At 41.6% G+C, this 24,736-nt stretch overlaps 1 protein-coding gene across 1 annotated transcript in view; it reads right to left on the bottom strand.

Moving 5' to 3' along the window:
- Nucleotides 1–23,399, bottom strand: part of LOC124555205 (organic cation transporter protein-like) — a 543,400-nt gene extending 520,001 nt beyond the window's left edge. Inside the window, exon 1 of the mRNA XM_047129052.1 lies at nucleotides 23,297–23,399. The gene's annotated coding sequence lies outside the window, so the exon portion shown is untranslated. The remainder of the gene's footprint in view (nucleotides 1–23,296) is intronic.
- Nucleotides 23,400–24,736: the final 1,337 nt, after the last annotated feature.

Here is a 24,736-nt window from a genome sequence, read left to right as displayed (position 1 = left end):
AAAAGGGCGGCTCGTTTTGTGTCCTCGGAAAACTGGTGAGATGCACGGATATGGTAAGGCGTCTTTCATTATGTCGAAATATTTTCACGAGATTTCTAAGAATAACTTTCTACTCAGAATGCTAAAATAGTTTGTTTCCCAGATACATAGAGAGGAATGACCATCGTGATAAAATGAGAGCAATTAAAGTTCGCGCGTTACGACTTAGACGCTCATTTTTCCCAAACGCTATTAGCGATCCAGACGGTAGAGGGACAGTTTGAAACTGGCGTCCTGCACCCCGAAGTTTGATTTGCACAATATTCATGTAGATTTAGGTGAACAACTCTGTTTCCTACTTGTAATATACAAGAAATATATTGATGCACCACTAACGTTCAATGCGTGTTGTGTGACGACCAAGGCGATCCCTACTGTTCACTAGAACTGAAAACACAATTCAATTCGATTCAGTCCAATATAGAACCGATACCCCACTACCAACGATCGGGCGTATTTAAAGCGCAGTGCAACGATTTCATTTCTAGTACATTGGGCAAACCAGCAGAAAAATAAGCACGCATTGAAAGTAATATCGTAAATCCCAACAAAAGCAATCCGCCTATATTACCTACTCATGCAAGAGATGAAAAGCGTGTAGTGCATAAAACTGTGAATAGGGCAGAGAAATGTAGATAGATATGTCTAAAGAACCAAATTCCGTTTTGAATTAACAAATCGAATGGGAAACAAAATATCTAATGGAAAATTTTCGGGATATCTTGTTACAAAGACAGTAGCGGTCATGAGAGGCAACTGACTGGAATTAAGTCTACGGCATTCAGAGGTTGCCGGCGTAACAGTTGTTCGTGATACACTGCCGTTTTATTTTGTCTTCCTTGGATGTTGTCTGTAATTGGCACTCCATGCATCCACCTCTGCATGGGTAAACACTATTTATAAATTTGTCTCTGACAGTGTTTTTGACGTATATGTGTAATTCATGCTGTTAACAAAAATGTATGAGTAATGCTCGTATTTTTACTACAGTTTTCAGACATCCATTTCACTCGAAATTTTCCTATATCTGTAACGGGTGTGTACAACAGGTCCTGGATAATGGTCTTTTTCCGAAACAGATAGCACATTAAATAATATATTAAACAGCAGCTACAGTGTTACCTGACGTAATTTCTATAATTTATCAAAGCTGTGGAACACAATAAAAAATTTATTTAGCCGTCTTGATAACATTTCAAAGGGGTGTGCAGACAGAGAACGCACTTTAAATGTTCATACGTGTAAAACTACACTCTTCACAAAACGAAAAAAACGCAGAATCCTATTACTACAAAATCTATGAGAGAAACGGAATCAGTCAACTCAAAGAAATACTTGGATATGAAAATCTGTAGGGATATAAAATGGAATGGTCACACAGGCTGGGTCGTACATTAAGCAGGTGGCACAATTCAGTTCATTGGTAGGTTAGTGGGAAAATGCAGTTGGTCTACAAAGGACTCGTTCGACCCGTCCTGTATTCTTGCTCAAGCGTGTGGGGGCCATAACCAATACCTCTGACTAGATATATGTTATGTGTACAATAAAGGACAGCACCAATAGTAACGGATTAATTTGACGCAGCAGACAGTTTCACACAGGAATATTGAAAAACAGGATGTGGCAGACATTTGAAGATAGACGTCAAGAGTCCCGCGAAATCACACACAAGTTTCATACGCTGAGGTGACGGAAGCCATTGGATAGCGATATGCACATATACCGATGGCGGTAGTATCGCCTACACATCTCAGGTGATCCGTGTGAAGAGGTTTCCGATGTGATTATGGCCGCATGACGTGACTGAAAGACTTTGAGCGTGGAATGGTAGTTGGAGCTAAACGCATGGGACATTTCATTTCGCAACTCGTTAGGGAATTCAATATTCCGAGAGCCACAATGCAAAGAGTATGCCGAGAATACCAAATTTCTGGCGTTACCTCTCACCACCAAAACGCCTTCACTTAAAGACCGAGAGCGTTTGCCGAGAGATATCAGTGCTAACAGACAAGCGGAAATCAATATGGACCTACGATGAACGTATCCCTTAGGACAGTACGGTGAAATGGGCTATGGCAGCAGACGACCGAAGCGAGCGCCTTTGCTAACAGCACGGCTTCGCCTGCAGCGCCTCTTCTGGGCTCGTGATCATATCGGGTGGACCCTAGACGGCTCTAAAAGTGTGGCCTGGTCAGATCACTCCTGATTTCAGTTCATAAGAGCTACTGTAGGATTCGAATCTGGTGCAGACTCCACGAAGCCATGGAAACTGGTTGTCAACGAGGCACTGCGCAAGCTGGTGTCGCTCCATGATGGTGTGGAATGTCTTTACATGGAATGATCCGATCATTGACTGGAGATAGTTATATTCGGCAATTGGAAGGCCTTTTGCAGCCATTCATGGACTTCATGTTCTCAAACAACGGTTTCATGTCACTGGGTTCAAATGGCTCTGAGCACTATAGGACTTAACATCTGTGGTCATCAGTCCCCTAGAGCTTAGAACTACTTAACCTAACTAACCTAAGGACAGCACAAACATCCATGCCCGAGGCAGGATTCGAACCTGCGACCGTAGCAGTCGCGCGGTTCCAGACTGCGCGCCTAGAACCGCTAGACCACCGCGGCCGGCCATGTCACTGGGCCACAGTTGTTCGCGATTCATTTGAATAATATTCTGGAGAGTTCGGGGGAATGATTTGGTCACCCAGATCACCCGACATGAATCCCATCTAACATTTATGGGTCATAATCGAGAGGCCAGTTCGTGCACAACATCCTGCATTAGCAACACTTCCGCAGTTATGGACGGCTATATAGGAGCTCATTATATCTGCAGGGGGCTTCCAACGACTTGAGTCCATGCAGTAACCTGTAATAAATGGGCTATCAGATGATGACATGCAGCTCCTGTTTCAGATGTAAATTCTAAGCAGATTATCAAGACTGCTCAATCAACCAAAAATTGAGTGTTTTAGAAAACTGCTCAAAGATATGAACTGGAAAGATGTTTACAGTGCTCATGACATGAACGAAAAATATAACACATTCATGAACAATGTCAGTACCATGTTTGAAAACTGTTTTCCTCTAAAAGTTACTCAAATTAAACAGAAGTCTATACTAAAACCATGGATTACACAAGGAATAAAGATTTCCTGTAAGACAAAAAGGAAAATGTACCTGTCGACCAAGAATAGCTCCAATGCTGATGATTTAACTAAATACAAGGAATACTGTAAAATATTAAAAAAAATTCAGACATCTAAACAAATGCACTACGAGAAGAAGATAGCAATGTCAGGGAACAAACTAAAAACAATATGAGATATAGTGAAAGAGGAGACTGGTAGAACCAGAAAGGAACAGGAGCAAATAGCATTAAGGGTAGATGACTCATTAGTAACCGATGGCCATAGTGTGGCAAATCTATTTAACAAGTACTTTATATCCGTTACTGATAGAATGGGATTGTGAGGATCAGTAAATAATGCTCTTGAATATCTGAAAGTAGCCTTTACAAATAGCTTCAGGTACAGGAATATGTCACTCACTTCACCAAAAGAAATAACTACCATAATAAAATCTTTAAAAACAAAGCATTCTAGTGGTTATGATGAATTATCAGCAAAGTTAATTAAGGCATGTTCTTGTGAGTGTAATACAATTCTAAGTTACTTGTGTAACCAGTCAGTTATAACTGGGACATTTCCTGACTGGCTAAAATATGCAGATGTTAAGCCTCTATTCAAGAAAGGGGATAAAGAGATACCATCAAACTACAGACCGATTTCACTTTTGCCAGCATTCTCAAAAATTTTAGAAAAAGTAATGTACCGGCAGCTTCTCAACCATCTGACCACAAATAACATATTATCAAGAACACAGTTTGGATTTCTGAAGGGTTCTGATATCGAGAAGGCTATTTACACCTACAGTGAAAATGTACTTAATTCATTAAATTACAAATTACAAGCAGCAAGTCATACCTCGATAACCGGAAACAAAGGGTGTCAGTGCAAGGGACTAGCGAATTAAGTCATCAGTCATCATCAGAATAGGAAGAAATTACATGTGGTATCCCACAAGGATCCATATTTGGGCCATTGCTTTTTCTTGTGTACATTAATGATCTGTCATCTGTTACACTGCCAGAAGCAGAGTTCGTTTTGTTTACGGATGACATAAGTATTGCAAGAAATAATATGTCGAGTATAGTTCTAGAAAGATCTGCTAATGATATTTTCATGGATATTAATAAATGGTTTAAAGCCAACTAACTGACATTGAACTTCGAAAAGACTCACCATATGCAATTCAGAACCTGTAAGAGGTATCCACCCAGCATATGCATAAAGTATGAAGAAGAGCAGACAGAAGACGTTGACAGTCTTAAATTCCTGGGATTACAAAAAAAAAAAAAAAGGTTCAAATGGCTCTGAGCACTATGGGAATTAACTTCTGAGGTCATCAGTCCCTTAGAACTTAGAACTACTTAAACCTAACTAACCTAAGGACATCACACACATCAATGCCCGAGGCAGGTTTCGAACCTGCGACCGTAGCGGTCGCGCGGTTCCAGACTGTAGCGCCTCGAACTACTCGGCCACAGCGGCCGGCCTGGGATTACAACTTGATAATAAATTCAGTTGGTAGGAGCACACCACAGAACTGCAGAAACGCCTTAACAAATCTGTATTTGCAATTCGGGTGTTAGCAGACATAGGCGACATAGAAATGAAAAAGCTTGCATACTTTGCCTACTTTCATTCCATAATGTCATATGGTATAATATTTTGGGGTAACTCTGAAAGTCAAACGAAAGTTTTTAGAGTCCAAAAGCGTGTAATACGTATTGTTTGTGGAGTAAATTCACGGACGTCCTGTAGAAACCTCTTCAAAGAACTTGGTATACTAACTACTGCCTCTCAGTATATTTACTCCTTAATGAAATTTGTCCTAAATAATATATCTCTTTTTCCAACAAACAGCTCAGTCCATACATACAATGCCAGGAACAAAAATGATATGCACAAGGATTTAAAAGAACTTACTTTAGTTCAAAAAGGGGCCCACTACTCAGGAACACTCATCTTCAATAATTTGCCAGCAAACATAAAAAATTTAGTTACAAATAAAGATCAGTTTAAAAGGAGCCTGAAATACTTACTAGTGACCAACTCCTTCTACTCCATTGACGAATTTTTTAATAGAAGCAAATGATGTATTGTATATACTCATACTATTAGTATTGTTATTTCAGCTTAAAAAAAATTGACATGTTCCACATCCACGAGGATCTCCTCAGTACCGATCTATGGAACGAAAAATAATCTAATCTAATCTGCCACATAGGGCCGCTGTACTACGCCGGGCAAAATGAGGTCCTACACAATATTAGGAGGTATCCCATGATCCATGGAGAAGAAATAAAAACTTTGAGGTTCGCCGATGACATTGTAATTCTGTCAGGATAGCAAAGGACTTGGAATAGCAGTTGAACGGAATGGACAGTGTCTTGAAAGGAGGATATAAGATTAACGTCAACAGAAGCAAAACGAGGATAATGGAATGTAGTCGAATTAAGTCGGGTGATGCTGAGGGAATTAGATTAGGAAATGAGACACTTAAAGTAGTAAAGGAGTTTTGCTATTTGGGGAGCAAATAAACTGATGATGGTCGAAGTAGAGAGGATATAAAATGTAGACTGGCAATGGCAAGGAAAGCGTTTCTGAAGAGAAATTTAACATCGAGTATAGATTTAAGCGTCAGGAAGTCGTTTCTGAAAGTATTTGTATGGATTGTAGCCATGGATGGAAGTGAAACATGGACGATAAATAATTTGGACAAGAAGAGAATAGAAGCTTTCGAAATGTGGTGCTACAGAAGAATGCTGAAGATTAGATGGGTAGATCGCATAACTAATGAGGAGGTATTGAATAGGATTGCGGAGAAGAGGAATTTGTGGCACAACTTGATTAGAAGAAGAGATCGGTTGGTAGGGCATGTTCTGAGGCATCAAGGGATCACCAATTTAATATTGGAGGGCAGCGTGGAGGGTAAAAATCGTAGAGGGAGACCAAGAGATGAATACACTACGCAGATTCAGAAGGATGTAGGTTGCAGTAATCACTGGGAGATGAAGAAGCTTGCACAGGATAAGGTAGCATGGAGAGCTGCATCAAACCAGTCTCAGGACTGAAGACCACAACAGCAACAACAACATCCCACGACTTTTGTCACCATAGTGTGAGCCATCATTAAGTGAGCCATGTAGAAATATACTACAAACCTCTATGTGTCGTAGAGACAGAATCAGATTAGTCACAGCGCGCACATAGGCATTGAAGCAATAACTAATTCTTTCCGCGATCCATAGCGAATGGAGTCAAAAGAAACTCTAATTAGTGGTACAATGGGAAGTGCCTCTGGCCATACGCTTGGCAGCTGTTTGCAGCGCATAGATACAGATGCCTGCGGTGTGTCTGAGAGGAGACTTCCATTACCAGTGAGCAACCCTCTGGGAAGAAGGCGCTGTGGGGCTTTCCTAGAAGCCTAGCAGTGAGAACCCGGCCGCAGTCTGCGCTACTTAGAACAAGATGCACCTGTTTGACACTCTGCAAGGCGTTTCATCCTCACGGAAAATCTTATGACACGATTTACTTTGTTTGGAAGTTGGGATAGTGTTGCTTTGGTAACATCCTGTGTAATTTCTTAACTAACCTAGGTTTTTGTAAAGGGAGTCTAACAAGCATTTTATGCGCATACTTATAACGAAACCGCAGCCGTGATTTATGTATGGGAAGAGACATCACATTATTTTTCTTAAATTTTATGAGCTCTTTTTATGCTCTCAGGAAACAGTGTCTGGAATCTTAATAGACTAAAAAAAACAGTAGAACTGTTGAAATTATTTTTCCAGTGTGCGGTAGAATTGCTCCCTTGGCCGTAGACGGATTAACTGTAAACAAAGCTGATTATTCTAATTACTTAGGGAGAACAGAGATATACAGTGTGGTCAGAGACAATCCGAAAAGCTTGTAAGGGTGTTTGAGGGTAGCGGTGTGCGAAGAAATAATTCTCAAGAAAATAAATTCGACACGTTGCGCCGTTTCAGAGTTAATTAGCACTGAAGTTAGCCAAGCAGGCCGTTGCGCGCAGAAATTCAAGTGGTCCGCCAGAGACGGTGTTGCCAAAAGGAGTTTTTCGTTTGGTTTCCTAAAACCAAACAAGAGAGCGATACGAAAACTGGACATGGGGCGATAGTCGAAGGCTGAGCAGCCTCGTGCACTGTCATCTACGCCACGGGTGGGCAGCCGTAGTGATAGACTGTTATCGCTGAAACAACCGGTTTTCGGTTATACCGTTTTCTTTCGACGCCAGTTGAAACTGACTGTTAAGCTGCTCAAAATAACCAGTTTCTTAAGTAACACATTTTCTGTTTTTTATCCGTGTTATTTCCTGTAATAAAAGTCGAAATCGAACAAAAGACTGGAAAATTGTGACTCCCTCAGTTTCAAGATACACAGGATCAAAATATTAAATTAAACAGGCAAATAAAAGAAAACAGTCCGCCACCTATTCAGTGCTTATCTCGAAAAGCAATAAGTGGCTGAATACCACAAAAGATCACCAGTATCTTCCTATTGATTCTAAATTTTTGAAACTCTGCTCAAAAATCAAGTTGTAATAGAGAACCATACCATTGCCTGGAATTTCGAATAGTCAGTGCTAAAGAGTGAATAATGAAGTTGATGACCTATTTTTCGTCTTTATTTGTTCGTTTTCAAGGGCTACAAGCAGATGGAGGTATATTATGTGGACACAGGCAGCAGAACAGCTACTTTCCCTTTTTATTGTAAACTGTGAGAGAATGGGTAAGTTTGAAGTATTCTCTTTATATGATGTTGCAGTTTTGTTGTGACTCCTTTCGGTTTTAATCTTTTAAAGCAAATGGAGCAGTGTACGTCATTGATACCACACTTCGTAAAATATTTCCTTACTAAGGCTGATACCATTCTGTAATGCAAATTATATCCGATGACAACAGCGAGAAGCCACCGCACATTCGTGGGGTGCCGCGCGGTCTAGCGCCTATCACGGTCCATGCGGCTCTCTCCGTCGGAGGTTCGAATCCTCCTTCGGGCATGGGTGTGTTTCTTGTCCATAGCGTACGTTACTTTGTTAGATTAAGTAGTGTGTAGGCTTAGGGACCGATGACCTCAGTAGTTTGGTCCCATAAGATCTTACCACAAATTTCCAAATTTTTCCACCGCACATACCAGATGGGGCAAGTCCTGTACACAGCATGTACACGCATACTAGCTATGAAACGTCCCCTTAGAAAAATTATAAATGACTGTGCTTAAACTGACACACAATATTTTTAGCGCAACGCAATCTCACTTTCAATAATCCCTACAAAAGAATGGCCCTGACTAACAATAACCTATACATTTCATGAATCACTTACATCACAAAAATCTTCGTTACTCGAACTACTGCAAAACAGCGAGCGCCAATACTGCCAGCTAAATAAAAGATTCTAACTACTGAAGGCGCTAACTACTGATAGGCATATTAAGCAAATGAAAGATTTTGATAGAGAACAAACAATGTATTTACCTTAATAGTCTTCAAAAGTCATTATATATATATATATATATATATATATATATATATATATATTATCAGTTGATGATATCCAGTATTACAAATTTACTCTCTCTGGTGGACACATGTCCAGATCATCCGCTCTCAAAACTCCGCCATCTCACTCCCCACATCCACCACTGCTGGCGGCTCACCTCCAACTGCGCAACGCTACACGCTGTTAACATCCAAGTGCCCATCACTACAATAGCAAATTCCAACAATGCAAACCAGCCACAGACTTCACACAGCACAGTCAGTGATTTTCATATACACCTCTACATGGCGTTACCAACATAAAAGCCTAAAGAGCCTACTTACACAGCTAACAGGCAACGCCACGTGGAAACAGATACATTACTGTCTCAGCAATGCTGTATCAAGTCTTATGCTATGTGTTTGTTGTTCGTTTCTGTCGGCATTGTTAATAACAATAGAACTGATTGATTTTCCCATTTTTCTATAATAACTTAGTATTTCAAATCAATGAAAATATTTTACAAATAAAAATTACTATTTTTAGCACTTCTGCTATTGCTAATTGAAATTGCAATTTTTACTCGGTTATTAGTAAAAAATAAAAATCACCTGATATAAACAAAACCAAACGAATATAGAAAAATATCGGCTATTCAGAGCTAAAATAACGGTATCGATTCTAAGCGGTCGGTTTTTCTCATCCGTAGGCAACTTGCGCCCCGCAGGCCAGCACGTGATTGGTTGCAATCCGACCTCTGGGGGGAGAGAGCGAGGTGGACGGCTGCACTCCTTCCGGGACACATTCAGGGATACAGGTATACAGCTCGCTGCAGGGTACAGCTTTCTTATTGGCCATACAGTCTGTAGGCATGGGTTTGAGCAGTTTCGGCCATTGCATACAGTGCTAACAATATGCAATCCGTGCCTGTCATCCGCGATAGTAGAAATGTCACGCGGAAGTTATGGGGCCCTCAAACGTTCAACATTATTGTCAATATCTGAGTATAAGGACAATGTGAGGGAGATTACTATATTGTCCGTACTAGAAATATTATAAAGATTACTGATGCCAACCAAAATATTCTCACTATTATCAATGTACTGAGCGTGTCAGGGCGAGTATTATTCGTTTGACATTTCGCATTTCTGTAGTTCGCATCTTTCCAGTTCCGCTTCTGTGTAATACAGCCGATGTTTGCTAGATTCAAGCGATTTAGACTTTCGAAGTTTTTATAATGAGCGAAGAATTGATGGCTTAATGTATTTAGTGTTACAGGAACAATCCGTGACTGTGAGACCAATCATCAAAAATACTTTTGGACAAATAATTAAAATGATTGCTAATAGTATTAGCGGATATTAACATGCTAAATTTCAAATACTAGAATGACCTGCCTGTGGCCAAAAAAACGTGAAGATACTCTCAATAGATTGTCTACTGGGATTCCTATCTCACTGCCGTATTTTGTTTTACTGTTCTTTCCCGAATTATCATAAGTAGATAATATTTGTTGTCTGTTGTGAGCTACTAGAAAATGTGTTCAAATATGTATGAATTCCTAAGGGGCCAAACTGGTGAAATCATCGGTCCCTAGACTTGCACACTAATTAAACTAACTTATGCTAAGAACAACACACGCAGTGATGCCCGGGGGAGGACTCGAACCTCCGGCGGGAGGGGCCGCGCACACAGACATGCACCTGTAACTGCCCGGCCACACCGCGCGGCTGCTATTACAACTCTGCAGCTGTTCAAACTGAAACTAATGAATTTACTGCAACCAGCTGCCTTTATAGCCGGCTATTTTTCCCTGATGACGTTTCGAGATGCCTGGCACCTAATTTCAGATGTTTATTACGTGTCTTGAACATTATTCCTTCACTGCCGGCGTTGCAGAATTTTGCACAGAAAGTTTTTAAGACATCTACTGTAAAAACTTGTAGGTAAAGAAACAATGTTCACTACGCATAAATAAATGTTCACATTTGGAGCTGAGGTGAATATAAAATGAATATACTCTGGTAACTCGTGTTTTGAGGCGTAATTTGCTGGTGCGGCGTGTTGGGAAAGGGACACCATTCGTATCGATTCGTTGCCCCATGTCCATTTAACGTCAAGGACGCTACAGTTTTGACTTTATGCGCTAGAAGCGCTCAGTCGTGTCACGAAGCGCCCAGCAAGCTTAAGTAAGTACGTGTATCAGGTCTGCGGGTCACAAAAGGTTGCCCATGTCTCATCTATGCTATGAGAACAACTTACACAAACTGTATCTGGCGGGCCGCTTGAATACGCGCACACAGTAGCCTGATTGGCTAACTTCAGTACTAATGAACTCGGAAACGATGCAACGTATCGAATTTTTTTCTTAATAATTGTCCCTCAGCACAACCTACACTAAAACACCCTTAGACGTTTTCCACACTGTTTCTGACCGCCATGTAGAAATACAGGGTGGTCCATTGATCGTGACCGGGCCAAATATCTCACGAAATAAGCGTCAAACGAAAAAACTACAGAGAACGAAACTTGTCTAGCTTCAAGAGCGAAACTAGATGGCGCTATGGTTGGCCTGTTAGATGGCGCTGCCATAGGTCAAACGGATGTCAACTGCGTTTTTTTTAATACGAACCACCATTTTTTATTACATATTCGTGTAGTACGTAAGGAAATATGAATGTTTTAGTTGGACCACTTTTATCGCTTTGTGACAGATGGCGCTGTAATAATCACAAACATATGGCTCACAATTTTAGACGAACATTTTGTAGCAGGAAGGTTTTTAAAATTAAAATACAGAATGTAGGTACGTTTGAACATTTTATTTCGGTTGTTCTAATGTGATACATGTACCTTTGTGAACTTATCATTTCTGAGAACGCATGCTGTTATAGCGTGATTACCTGTAAATACCACATTAATTCAATAAATGCCCATAATGATGTCCGTCATCCTCAATCCATTTGGCAATACGTGTAACGACATTCCTCCCAACAGCGAGTAGTTCGCCTTCCGTAATGTTCGCACATGCATTGACAATGCGCTGACGCATGTTGTCAGGCGTCGTCGGTGGATCACGATAGCAAATATCCTTCAACTTTCCCGACAGAAAGAAATCCGGGGACGTCAGATCGGGTGAACGTGCGGACCATGGTATGGTTCTTCGACGACCAATCCACCTGTCACGAAATATGCTGTTCCATACCTCTTCAACCGCACGCGATCTATGTGCCGACATCCATCATATTGGAAGTACATTGCCATTCTGTCATGCAGTGAAACATCTTGTAGTAATATCGGTAGAACATTACGTAGGAAATCTGCATACATTGCACCATTTAGCTTGCCATTGATAAAATGGGGGACAATTATCCTTCCTCCCATAATGCCGCACCATACATTAACCAGCCATGGTCGCTGATGTTCCACTTGTCGCAGCCATCGTGGATTTTCCGTTGCCCAATAGTGCATATTATGCCGGTTTACGTTACCGCTGTTGGTGAATGACGCTTCGTCGCTAAATAGAATGCGTGCAAAAAATCTGTCATCGTCCCGTAATTTCTCTTGTGCCCAGTGGCAGAACTGTACACAACGTTCAAAGTCGTCGCCATGCAATTCCTGGTGCATAGAAATATGGTACGGGTGCAATCGATGTTGATGTAGCATTCTCAACATCGACATTCTTGAGATTGCCGATTCTCGTGCAATTTGTCTGCTACTGATGTGCGGATTAGCCGCGACAGCTGCTAAAACACCTACTTCTGCATCATCATTTGTTGCAGGTCATGGTTGACGTTTCACATGTGGCTGAACACTTCTTGTTTCCTTAAATAACTATCCGGCGAACGGTCCGGACACTTGGATGATGTCGTCCAGGATACCGAGCAGCATACATAGCACACGCCCGTTGGGCGTTTTGATCACAATAGCCATACATCAACACGATATCGACCATTTCCGCAATTGGTAAACGGTCCATTTTAACACGGGTAATGTATCACGAAGCAAATACCATCCGCACTGGCGGAATGTTACGTGATAGAACGTACTTATACGTTTGTGACCATTACAGCGCCATCTATCAAAAAGCGAAAAAGTGGTCCAACTAAAACATTCATATTTCTTTACGTACTACACGAATATGTAATAAAAATGGGGGTTCCTACTTAAAAAAACGCAGTTGATATTCGTTTGACCTATGACAGCGCCATCTAGCTGGCCAACCATGGCACCATCTGGTTTCCCCCTTCCAGCTAGACGAGTTTCGTTCTTTGTAGTTTTTTCGTTTGATGCTTATTTCGTGAGATATTTGTCCCGGTCACTATCAATGGACCACCCTGTATTTGCAGGCTTAGCAGATGCCAAATGAACACTTTACAGTTATACGAAACTCCTCAGAAATAAAAAAAACTTTCATAAGCAACTTGAAAACTAGTTTTTATTAATGTGCTATAATGTAGGTATAATTGTATGGATGTGAAGCACTAAAGTTTAGGGAAGACGAGCGTAAGCTTTTAACATTCGCAAATCAAATACTTCACGAAAGAAATTTCAGGCTTTTGTTGCACTGGGGCACTGAAACAACTCAGGGTATGTCCTAAAGAAAGTACATCATATTTAATGGAAATAAATATTTAAAAAAATACTCTGGACCTTTAATCTGTAGAGATATTAGAGAATGTAGGATTGGAAACAATGAACTACGTAAATTGGACAAAGTCCCTAAAGTCGTCACGGTGTCTAAGAAAATAAGATGCAGCTGAGCTGTCAGAGTTACAATGCTGGAGGGTCGGCAATACAGCTTTTTCTCGAAAAATACACTAGTCTACAAAACTTAAGGACGAAAGCAACTTTCGCAAGATGTGTCACTGCCAAATAACATAGTTCGACAAAACTGGGTCCATACATAGAAATTACCACAACAGTATTGTACTGAGGATAAATGAAAAAAAAAAAAAAAAATACGCAGTGAGACGAACAGAAATGACACTTTCATTCGAAGACGTCAATAACATCGAAGTTAACAGCGGTTGTTGATTGTCCCCGGGACCCTACAAAAGGCAGGAAATGGTCGTTAATAGGGAGGGTGGTCACCGCGGACATCAAGGCACGCTCTGCAACGTAGACCCAATGCAGGCCAGCAGTTGTTGTGGTAGGGTGTTCCACTCCTCCAGCAGCGTGCTTCACAACCGCTGGATCGTCGTTGGACGTACTTCAGTATGCCTCCCACAATTGCTCGATGCGATTCAAGACTGGGGAACGGGCAGGCCAGCCCATATCGTTTCGTTCCAGGAGTCCTCGAGTTCAGTACACCCATGTGTCATTATGCCTCACAATACTGTAATACTTGGACCAAAACAGCCATGTTCCATATTGTTCCTGGGTGCATTACGTGTTCCCACCTCTCGCCGTATGAGGCTACGTCCAGCACTGTCAATCATGTTCGTTATGGTGTGTGGAGGCATACTGACCAAATCTTTGCACACGGTACACTCATCGTGGACTCCTTCCACATGTGCATCTTTTCGATAGTGCATTTAGCCCTGATTTCATTTTTATGGAAGGCAATGCTGACAGCAGGTGGAGGAGCTCTTGGAAAGAGAGGATATTTGGCGAATGGTCTTTCACTTAAATCGCATCGAGCGCATGTGTGGTACGTGTTGGGGAAACACACTGAAGCACGACCATGTGCACCAACGACCATTGAGCTGGTGGAACGCCCTGTCACAAAACTGCTGACCTGCATTGTGGACAGCAAGGAAGAACGTTGCATTGCATTGCCGTCCGTGGCGATCACACACCCTGTTAAGAACCATATATTGTCTTTTGTAATATTCGAGGGACCGTCATAAATTGTAGTGACTTCAATTTAATTATTGTCTTTGAATACGTCATTTCTATTCGTCTCATTGCGTATCTTCTGTCCTATACCCTAGCGGTTGTTGCCGTGCACGGTCCAAGTTTCATCGAGCTATATTACTCGGCAGTGAAACGTGCGAAAATTAATTTCACCTTTAAGTTTCTGACACCAGTGTATATGGATCACTAGGAAGAGGAGGGCCCAGAAGCAAGTGGCGAAACATCTAGGATGACATAGCGAGGATCAGTAGCGGCATCGACCAGACAACCAACGCATTAGATAAATTGAAAAGAGTGATACGGGGCAGGCATATGGTCGATAAAGCACGTACATTGTAAAAGCAATAGCAAAAAAATTATTTTTCACTGCAGAAGTAGCTTTTAAGGGCTTAATACAAAGATAACAGTCTTAGAAATACACCTAACCTTCGTTTCAGGGTCTGATAATCCACCTTCGGGGAACTGCTTCCTATGTATTGGCAACTTATTTCAGTTGTTTGTAGATAACAGATAGTATAAAGTACAGTGTGCACGCAGAATGTGAAACAAATACTTCTTTCGGTCATTCCACGTCAACTCATCTAGCACTGTGTTCTATAAAACTCTCTTACTGGGTTTATGAGAGAGACACCCTGTACCGCAAGAAAGTGCATTTGATTATGCATTATTGCCCGAGATTTAACAGCTCAAATTCGCTGGAAATTCACGTTTGCTCTGGGCAAAGTCGCTCACGGATTCAAACGGATGACCATATCTCGGCCAGTATTCCTTCGACGAACGTTAAGCTTTACCAATCTCCATTGGGGACAATTGCGAATATTCTCACAAAAGTTCATCGGAATCCGTGACGATCGAGCAGGAACATGTTCCGAAATTAGGCGGTTTCACTCCTTTATAACATACGTGTAGTGTTTCGATCGACGTAATGTATTAGTAAAACCACGGTCTTGTAATACGCTAGATCAATTTTCAAAACTCTAGATCTACATACATACTACGCAAGCCACCGTACGATACGTGGCCGAGGGTATGTTGAACCACTGCTAGTCATTCCCCGTCCTGTTCCACTTGCAAACAGGGCGAGGGGAAAACGACTGCCTATATGCCTCCATATGAGCCCTAATTTGTTTTAGCTTACGTTCGCGATCCTTACGCGAAATGTACGTTGCGGCATTAGAATCGTTCTACAGTCAGCTTCAAATGCCGGTTCTCTAAATTTCTCAATAGCGTTCTTCGGAAAGAACGTCGCCTTCCCTTTAGGGATTCCCATTTGAGTTCCCGAAGCTACTCCACAATACTTGGGTGTCGATCGAAACAGTCGGCAACAAATCTAGCAGCCCACCTTTGAATTGCTTCGCTGTCTTTAATACGACCAGCTGGGGATCCAAAACACTCGAGCAGTACTGAAGAATGGATCGCACTAATGTCCCATATGCGGTCTCCTTTACAGCGGAACAACACTTTCCAAAAACTCTCGACCATTCGCCTTCCCTGCTACCGTCCTTACGCATTCGGTCAATTTCATATCGCTCTGCAGCGTTACATCGACCTGACTGTGTCAATGCTGTGCTCGAACGTTACGGAATTTTTCCTACTTTTCCGCATCAACTTACATTTTTCTACCATTCATCACTCGTCATCTTGCGTCCTCCTGTAGTCACGCAGCGACGACGCCTTCCTGTACAGGACAGCATCGTCAGCAAACAGTCGCAGATTGCTGCTCCTCCCGTCCATCAGGTCATTTACGAATACAGAGAATAACAACGGTCCTGTCACACTTTCCTAAGGCACGAACACTCGCCGTCGAGGACAACGTACTGGGTTCTATTACTTAAGAGATCTTCGAACCACTCTCATATCTGGGAACTTATTCCGTATGTTATAGTATCAAACACTTTCCGGAAATCAAGGAGCCGCGCGATTAGAGGCGCCATGTCATGGATTGCGCGGCCCGCCGGACGTTAGAGTCCTCCCTCGGGCATATATGTATATGTGAGAGAGAGTCTAGGGACCGATGACCTCAGCAGTTTGGCCCCTTAGGAATTCACACACACATTTGAACATTTTGAAATCTAGGACAATGGGATCTGCCTGTTGCTCTTCATCCACAGTTCGCAGGATGTAACATGAGAAAAGGGCAAACTGAGTTTCGCCCGAGCGATGTTTTTTTAAAACCGTGTTGATTTGTGAACAGGAGCTTTCCCGTCTCAACGATCTTTTCATTCGAACTGAGAATACATTCCAGAATTCTGCAGCAAAACGATGTTAAGGATACTGTCTGTAATTTTGGGGGTCCGTTCTTTTACGTTTCTCATATACACGAGTCACCTGCGCTTTTTCCAGTATCTTGGGACTTTGCGCTTGGCGGGAGTTTAGCGGTAAATGTAAGCTAAGTAAGGGGCAAATACCGTAGAGGACTCTTTGTAAACTCTGACTGTGATTCCATCGGGACCTGACAACTTATGTTTTCAACTCTATCCGCCTATTACTATGTTCTTCCTACGGGAGTTTGTGCAATGGCCAACCGACAGTATGTTTCTATGATCCTCGTGCGTGAACAATTTCTTAAATGTGAATTTTAAAATCGAGCTATTAAGCTAATCTTATTTTTGTCTGTTGTCATGTCCCTGAATTACTTCAAACAAATTCGGAGGTAGATCCTTCGTCAAAACATCAAAAATTTCCCAATCCTGAACTCTGCCTTTAATGACTTCGTTGTTAAAACCAACTTAACTATCACGTTTTAACTTTCAGGATCAAATTGTAACTGGTGTAACTGAGAAAAGTCTGCTCTTTTATAATCTCGCTGTGCTGTAGGAAGCTGACTACGTAATGGTCGCAGGTAGGATATCTTTGTTGCACATCGGCAGGAAAGCTCTCGACTCAGCAATGCGCTTCCAATACACAAGAGTGACCGTTTGAAGCAGCTAAGGTCAAATGAGTTGTTGGCGAGACAAAGGGCAGAATGTGGATAGGAAGGTCACTGGTCGCACCTCTGACGCAGTGGGACAAGAATGGAGGATGGAACTGGCGCAGCTTTGATGAAGGAGCAATGTCGGCAGTTATCTGAAGTGATTTGGACAAACCGTGGGAAACAAATCAGGATCTTGATCGGACGGGGATTTGAACCCTTCTCCTCCTAAAAGGCTCCTCCTAAAGAATAAACTGCGGCTCCTCCCATGTTAGTAATCATTAGGAGGCTGCTAAAAAATGACAGGTCGTGTATGATGAAATACTCGCGGCTCATCTATCTGTAGCGTCCTGGTTTGCAGGATCCGTCGAGGGTCGGCATGTTGTAAGAGATTATTGGTATGTTTTCCTGATCAGCACAGGAGTGTGACGTGTCACACAATATTATTAACAGCCGTAAAGCATATACAAAAGTAAAAAAAAAAATGTTTGTTGCGTTCTACGACCAAGCTTAAGGTTCGTGAAAGAGACTTAATTGACGAATCTAAGATCGTACTGCTTGCCTGACGTACCGCACAATTTTTATTTTATTTATTTATGTATTTATTGTTCCGTGGGACCAAATTAAGGAGAAGTCTCCATGGTCATGGAACGAGTCAATACATGAAATTACAACACGATAGTAGAAACAGATAAAATGAAATATAAAAAACTTATCAGGCGACAAGTCGTAGATTTAAATAAAAAAAATCAACAATGTAACACTGGAATTTGCTTAATTTTTTAGCTCTTCGAGGAGCTCCTCCACAGAATAGGAGTGAGCCATGAGGAAACTCTTCAGTTTAGACTTAAAAGAGTTTGGGCTACTGCTAAGATTTTTGAGTTCTTGTGGCAGCTTATCGAAAATGGATGCAGCAGAGTACTGCACTCCCATCTGCACAAGTCAAGGATGTGCATTCCACATGCAGATTTGATTTCTGCCTAGTATTAACTGAGTGAAAGCTGCTAACTCTTGGGAATAGGCTAATATTGCTAACAATAAACGACATTAAAGAAAATATATACTTGAGGGCAATGTCAGAATTCCCAGACTATTGAACAGGGGTCGACAACAAAGATAAAATCTTAGTCATAGGGGGCATATATCTGGGTCGGGAAACAGTCTTTGTTTTTAAGTGTCCTTCATGAAAGAGGTAAGAAAAGACCAACTACTGGCGTAACTTCTGCAGTAGTTTGCATGAAGGGGCGCTGAGATGCGCATTTTTTTATTTACACCTAAAGCTAACTGTGAATATAGGCAGAGTATATGAGCCAAATTTTCCATTGATTTCATATTAGCACTGCACCCTCATAATAAGCGCATATAGGCAGATTGGCAGCCATTCTCCCCTCACAACTGGCTAGTTAACGTCACATTCTCTGGCTCGTAATGAAATTAGCCAATCAAACATCCAGCGGCGAGTAAGTGGCGCACGTGTCGCCAGCTACTGGTAACGTTGTGTGCGCGGGATAATATACTTCTCTGTGGTTACACGGACGAATACTCAACGCCAGTAAAACAGAATTTTCAGTGCGCCATTGAGACACTTGTGGACCCGCCCACATGTTGTGCAGATTGTTTCGACTACACTGCAAAAGGCTCGCTGAGAAGGCCTTACACATCTTAATCTCTCCCCACGCGATTTTCACATTTTTGAAGACATTAGTGGCCGTCGATGTGTATCGGACGAAGATGTGCATGCCTTGGTACAAACATGGTTCCGTCAGCAACCGAAAACATTTTTGTATGAAGACATTGTCCGTCTTGTCTCAGAGTGGGATATAATGCTTTAAGGGTTCTGGCGGCTACTTTTGAAATAATAAACAGTTTACTTAATTTTGTTTCTATCTCTCGTTTTCATTTGACTGCCCCTTATATTATGGACTGTTATTCGTGTAGTGCCGCAAAAAGTAATTCAGAGATATTCTTCAAAATTGTACGTAAACTTCAAATATTAAATAACAGATGCACTGAAAACAGACGAAGGGTCCTGAAAAGGATCGGTGTTATACACACATTACCCACTGTGCTTGCTTGAAGGAAATACAGTTGTTCTGTGCTTACAGAGTTGCACGATAGTCTGTATCGTTTATACTTCAGACATCACCAAGGCCAACCTATCATAATACCTCAATCGCAACCGGATAATTGTTGCTACCAGTATACTGCACTGGTACAGAGAGGAAGTTCGGAACCAGCATTTTACTGCTAATGCAATTCCATCCGAATTGGAGAAGTGGTTAACTCGCATTCGGTGGGGGGCTAGCGACGGAGTTCAAATATTCGTTTGGTGTGTCAGACTTACGTTTTCCTTGGTTTTCAGAAATTGCTTAAGATGACTACCAACGTGGATGTTATGAAAAGAATGCTGTCAATATCCTTCCCCATGCTTGTCCGATGCGAGTGTGGGCTGCATCTCTATACTGAGAAACAACTCCCTTCTACTGCAAGGTCTTTACTTTCCATGTTTTGGGAGTAAGTAGTATGGACAAAACAAGAAAAAACTGTCTAGTGAACATAGGCCCTAAAATGCATAACACGTTTGTATGTTGTGTGTGTGAGGGGGGATTGGATTGGATTGTTTGGGGGAAGAGACCAAACTGCGAGGTCATCGGTCTCATCGGACTAGGGAAGGATGGGGAAGGAAGTCGGCCGTGCCCTTTCAAAGGAACCATCCCAGCATTTGCCTGGAGCGATTTAGGGAAATCACGGAAAACCTAAATCAGGATGGCCGGACGCGGGATTGAACCGTCGTCCTCCCGAATGCGAGTCCAGTGTGCTACCACTGCGCCATCTCGCTCGGTGTGAGGGGGGGGGGGGGGGGGGAGGGAGGGGAAGTTATTAACTCAAATGCAGATTTTCACTTCAGCACTTTTCTGTCTTTGGTGCGTTTTGTCCGAGACAAACAGTTATTTGCTTCAGTCATAGAACCCAATAATTGTTAATGATCGAATATAAGCACAGTTACCGTGAACTTAAATTCACAGGAATATCAGCATTTCAGACCTGACTGTCTTAAGAGATTGGTACAAAACATACTTCAGTTGCGAGGACATCACCCAGTCCACACTATGCAGCTCTCGGCTGCTTCTATTACGGTTGCATCAGTACCTAAAAACTCTTAATGCTGTTTCGGAATAAGTGTTGCGGGCCAAGTCCTGCATTCGCAACGGCAACTATGCGATAACGCAATTGTTTGATACGGAAAACGTGTTGATATTATAAACAAGGTACTGGTATTAGTTACTTTTAAAATTACGTAAAACGACGAATGAAAGAGTAAAGTTGTACAGGGTACCAAGGATTACTGGATGTCCAAATAACCTATAAAATGTGAAAAAACTAATTTCCTTGTCATTATTCAGGCTCGTCAGATACAACAGTAACGTCAGGTACTAGCTGATAGAATGATGAAATTTAACTGCGATAAAAATGGAGTACTAACTTCATGTACCTCATATATCTGAAAAACCAATCATTTGGTCCGTAATTATCTGGTGGTATATTACCAGTTGATAATGGTCAGAGATTTACTCAGTACAAGCACATATTTTAATTTATTTAAAATGTGAAATTCACAATTAGTGTATATAGCGAACGGATGACAAAGAAGCCAGGTTAACAGACACTACTAGATTGATTTATTGATATTTCCACAAATCGTCGCTAGATGCGGAGCGCTGAAAATTGGTACAATTTCGCTTGTATCTGGTTGTTATGTCACAAACTAATGAAAGCGCGGTGGCTTAATTCTAGCAAAATTGCACCTTAACATTTCTATAAGCGACACTTCAAATTTTTCTCCAACGTATTGTATTTTATAAAACCAAAAACAGTGTCGAAACGCTATACACATAGATATCACATGGTCTCCCCTGAGAGAACACTTTATTAAGAAATCAGTGGACTATAAAATCATTACCTTTACATTCAAACCACGCGCTGACTTTTGGGAGCTACATCGGTATCTATGGAACGCATCAGGGAAAACCGAAAGAGGATTAAAACCGAATCAGTATGACGGTAGAGCTTTTGCAGTCCCTGTAAACACAGTTGCCTGATGATGCCTTAGTTAAAATTCAGATCGTATTCTGCCTACTTCCCGAACTACATACATGCCAAAAAAGTCCAAGGAGTTTTTGGCCACGTTTTGTCTGTACCGGAACACAACGTGTTGTGGATTGTGCGAACAACGGTTTTCTTCGAATTACTGCGGGGAAGTTTGGATGCGGCTGTTATTCTTTTCTCCCTCTCTCGTTAACAAAACTATAAAAGGATGTAAATGTGCGTCAGTTCTTAAAATGTAGTTATCCTGTCTACAGTGACATGTATGCCAAACTAGAACATTTTAATCTAGCCAATAATCACTTTACATTTGCAAAATTTCTTTTCTCGTATTACTACGAAACAGTAACAACGAGATGGAAGACAAGGCCCACATCTGCAGGAACAAGGACGTGGGATGAACGCGTGCTCCCCTTCAGTCAACGGTCACGAGCTGTTGCAATGTTGTTTACACCATACTTTAATTCCGTCAGTTGAGTTTCTAAGGAGCAGAGTAATTATAGCCGCAACACGATATCCACTCTGTTGCTCTATGAAACACAGCCGGAGTTATTCGAAATTCAGGACCACAGACGTGAAACCGTCTAAACTGTGCACAGTGGGCGCTACTGTTCGTGTGACGTTAACTTAGCAACCCATACATTTGGCGAAATCTGTTAATTCATGTGCACGATAGGAGTTATGTAGCGTCTCCTATCCTCTCATTTTCCACAGTTAATGTATGTTTAATGAACGTAGTATGCACCAAAATACTGGTCGGAAATTTATTTGTCGGAAATTTATCTAATATATAATTCAGCTTTTATGAATTTATCCCGTAGGTTTAATTACCTGTAAAAAAAAAAAAGTGCCTTAAAATATGGACCGCGGGCTACGCTACAGATCAGTCTCGTACCACAACTTTTATTTCGCACTCTCATTCGTTGGTTTCGCCCATTCACAATCGAACTGTCATCTTCCGATCAAACCTAGACCTTGGGCTACGTTACAGTTCACTGTTATCGCAACCTCAATTTCGAGAAGGCACAATATCACTCTCCTATAAGTACTGGACGATGCATTGGAAGCGTTACCGAAAAAAATATGAAACTTCGAAATAACTGTCACAGGAAGATATGCACAATGCGCGACGACGTCCTCACCGATCCCGTTATTATAATTGGTAACGGGAAGAGGAAAAATTGTTCAAAACCAAACACAAACGTAAATCACACACTGAAACCAAGAGATCGCACATCAGCATCAGATAATGTCATTTTACTCTGTCGGACATACCGAAAGTAGAGCGACAACTGAAAGTTTCTGTCGCGTAAAATTTCAGAGCAACTGCGACCATTCAGTTGAAGGAAAGTGCAGGATAAAACTGGCTTACGTTAGTGTTACACAGATGAGTGCGGGAAAAACCCAGGTACTGCAGACAAAAAACGAATTACATTATTTCCACAATTTAATAATTGTGGCAGAAGTATAACCTGATGACCCTGTCAGGTGATACATTGGGTGTATGCAGCGTGTAAGTAAATCTACTTACTGCCGCAGAAGTTTATGTATATGTGGTTGCAAATTTCGAGCAAGTAACCGCGGCTATTTCGTTAGCAGAGGGAAGTCCGCGAAAAAAGAAATGAGTCATTGGTGACTGTTTTGCGTGTTCTACGAAGCGATGGCACTCGCGAAAGAATTTGCTTGGCGCGCGCGTGAGCAGCTGGTGCTGCGCGTCGCTCAGCTGAGCGGCTGGCAACAGCTGCGGTACTTACGCAGGCGCACAGAGTCCGAGTCCGCTGGTTGGCTGGCTGGGCGGCGGCCACAACGCGACACACTACCGCTCCGTCCACGCCGAGCGGCCAGGCCCGTCTGCCTGCTGCCTGCCACAACCCCCACCCGCTAGAGGCGCTACCGTCGCACCCCTCCAACGCGCCTATGGCTGCCAACGTTCCACGCACTAAACTCGTTGCCTTGTTGTCGACCTTATGTTGCCGCGCTTTTCCACTTCTTTGGCCCCTGTCCCATCCTATTAACACGTTTACGGCGTAAAATTTGAAATGAAGGACGATTAAAGGAAAGAAACCGCTGCATGTGAGATGATCAGATCTGAGGCCCCATCGTGTCAGTTGGCGTACCTGATAAATTTAAGAGAGCGTGTTTTACTTGTTTCTTATCAGTTGCAAAAACTGAAATTTGTTTACCATTATAAAATTCAGGCAAGTGATAAAATTAATAAGATGCTCTTGCTAATTTGCAAAAAGATTTTCGTTTTCACAAATATCAATAACCCAAAGCACTTATACATTTTTACTGCGTTAATGTCTGTAATATAAACTGAAATTTCTCCAAAAGCTAGTTATATTAGAGAGAATGTGTAATTCATCTATAACTACAATAAGAACAGCAGTACACATAACGCACTTTCACAGACAACATTTTTTTTATGCACATTCGAGTCAGTTTGTCTATTCAGACTACGTGCTTTCTTTACTTATTGCTGCTCCATGGATTTTTCATGTAAGCTTCTATTGCCGCAATAATGAAGGATATTTCATACATGCACTAGGATAAGGCAAAATAAATCTTAAGGCCACAAAGATGTATGTCTCTAAGATCATTACATTTGTAATACAGTAAAAACAAAAATCATTTTTGTAACATACGAGGGACTGGCAACAGTAAATTAATGTGTTCCACTGAATCTGTATCGTCTTCATCTGAAGCATTAACAAAGCACTAAATGTAATTTTGTCTTAAAGAGAAATATTTTCAGGAGCTTAATAGAAAGGAAACTAATTACTGTAGTACAGTGAATGAGGTACATATTCAGCAGTAGTAAACCTACAGTTTGGTAACAGTTCAACGTGATGCTTTGTAATAGTAGCTGTCTTTCTTCACGCATCTGTAATGCTAAGACATTTTATCACTAAACAAGCCACTTTATGTAAGCAAATTTAAGACCTACACTGCGAGTTTTCAAAATTATTACATTGTGCAGTGGCGTAGTGCGGATTTCTGCAAGCAGATGCGAACCCTAAGTCTGCCGCTCCCTATTTTCGCAATTAAGCAAAAAAATGTCATGCTCTTCCACTATTTCAAGATGATTCAAAATAAAACGTTTTTCTTAAATCAAGATTTTATCCTGCATAATTTTTGCAACACAAACTTTTCAGTACATTTGTCAACGTTGATTTGTGCCTCTTGTTCGATTG

This window comes from Schistocerca americana, chromosome X (assembly GCF_021461395.2).
Source record: "Schistocerca americana isolate TAMUIC-IGC-003095 chromosome X, iqSchAmer2.1, whole genome shotgun sequence".
Taxonomy (NCBI): Eukaryota; Metazoa; Arthropoda; class Insecta; order Orthoptera; family Acrididae; genus Schistocerca; species Schistocerca americana.
The sequence above is the reverse complement of the archived record's forward strand: the minus strand, read 5'-3'. Positions and strand labels throughout refer to the sequence as shown.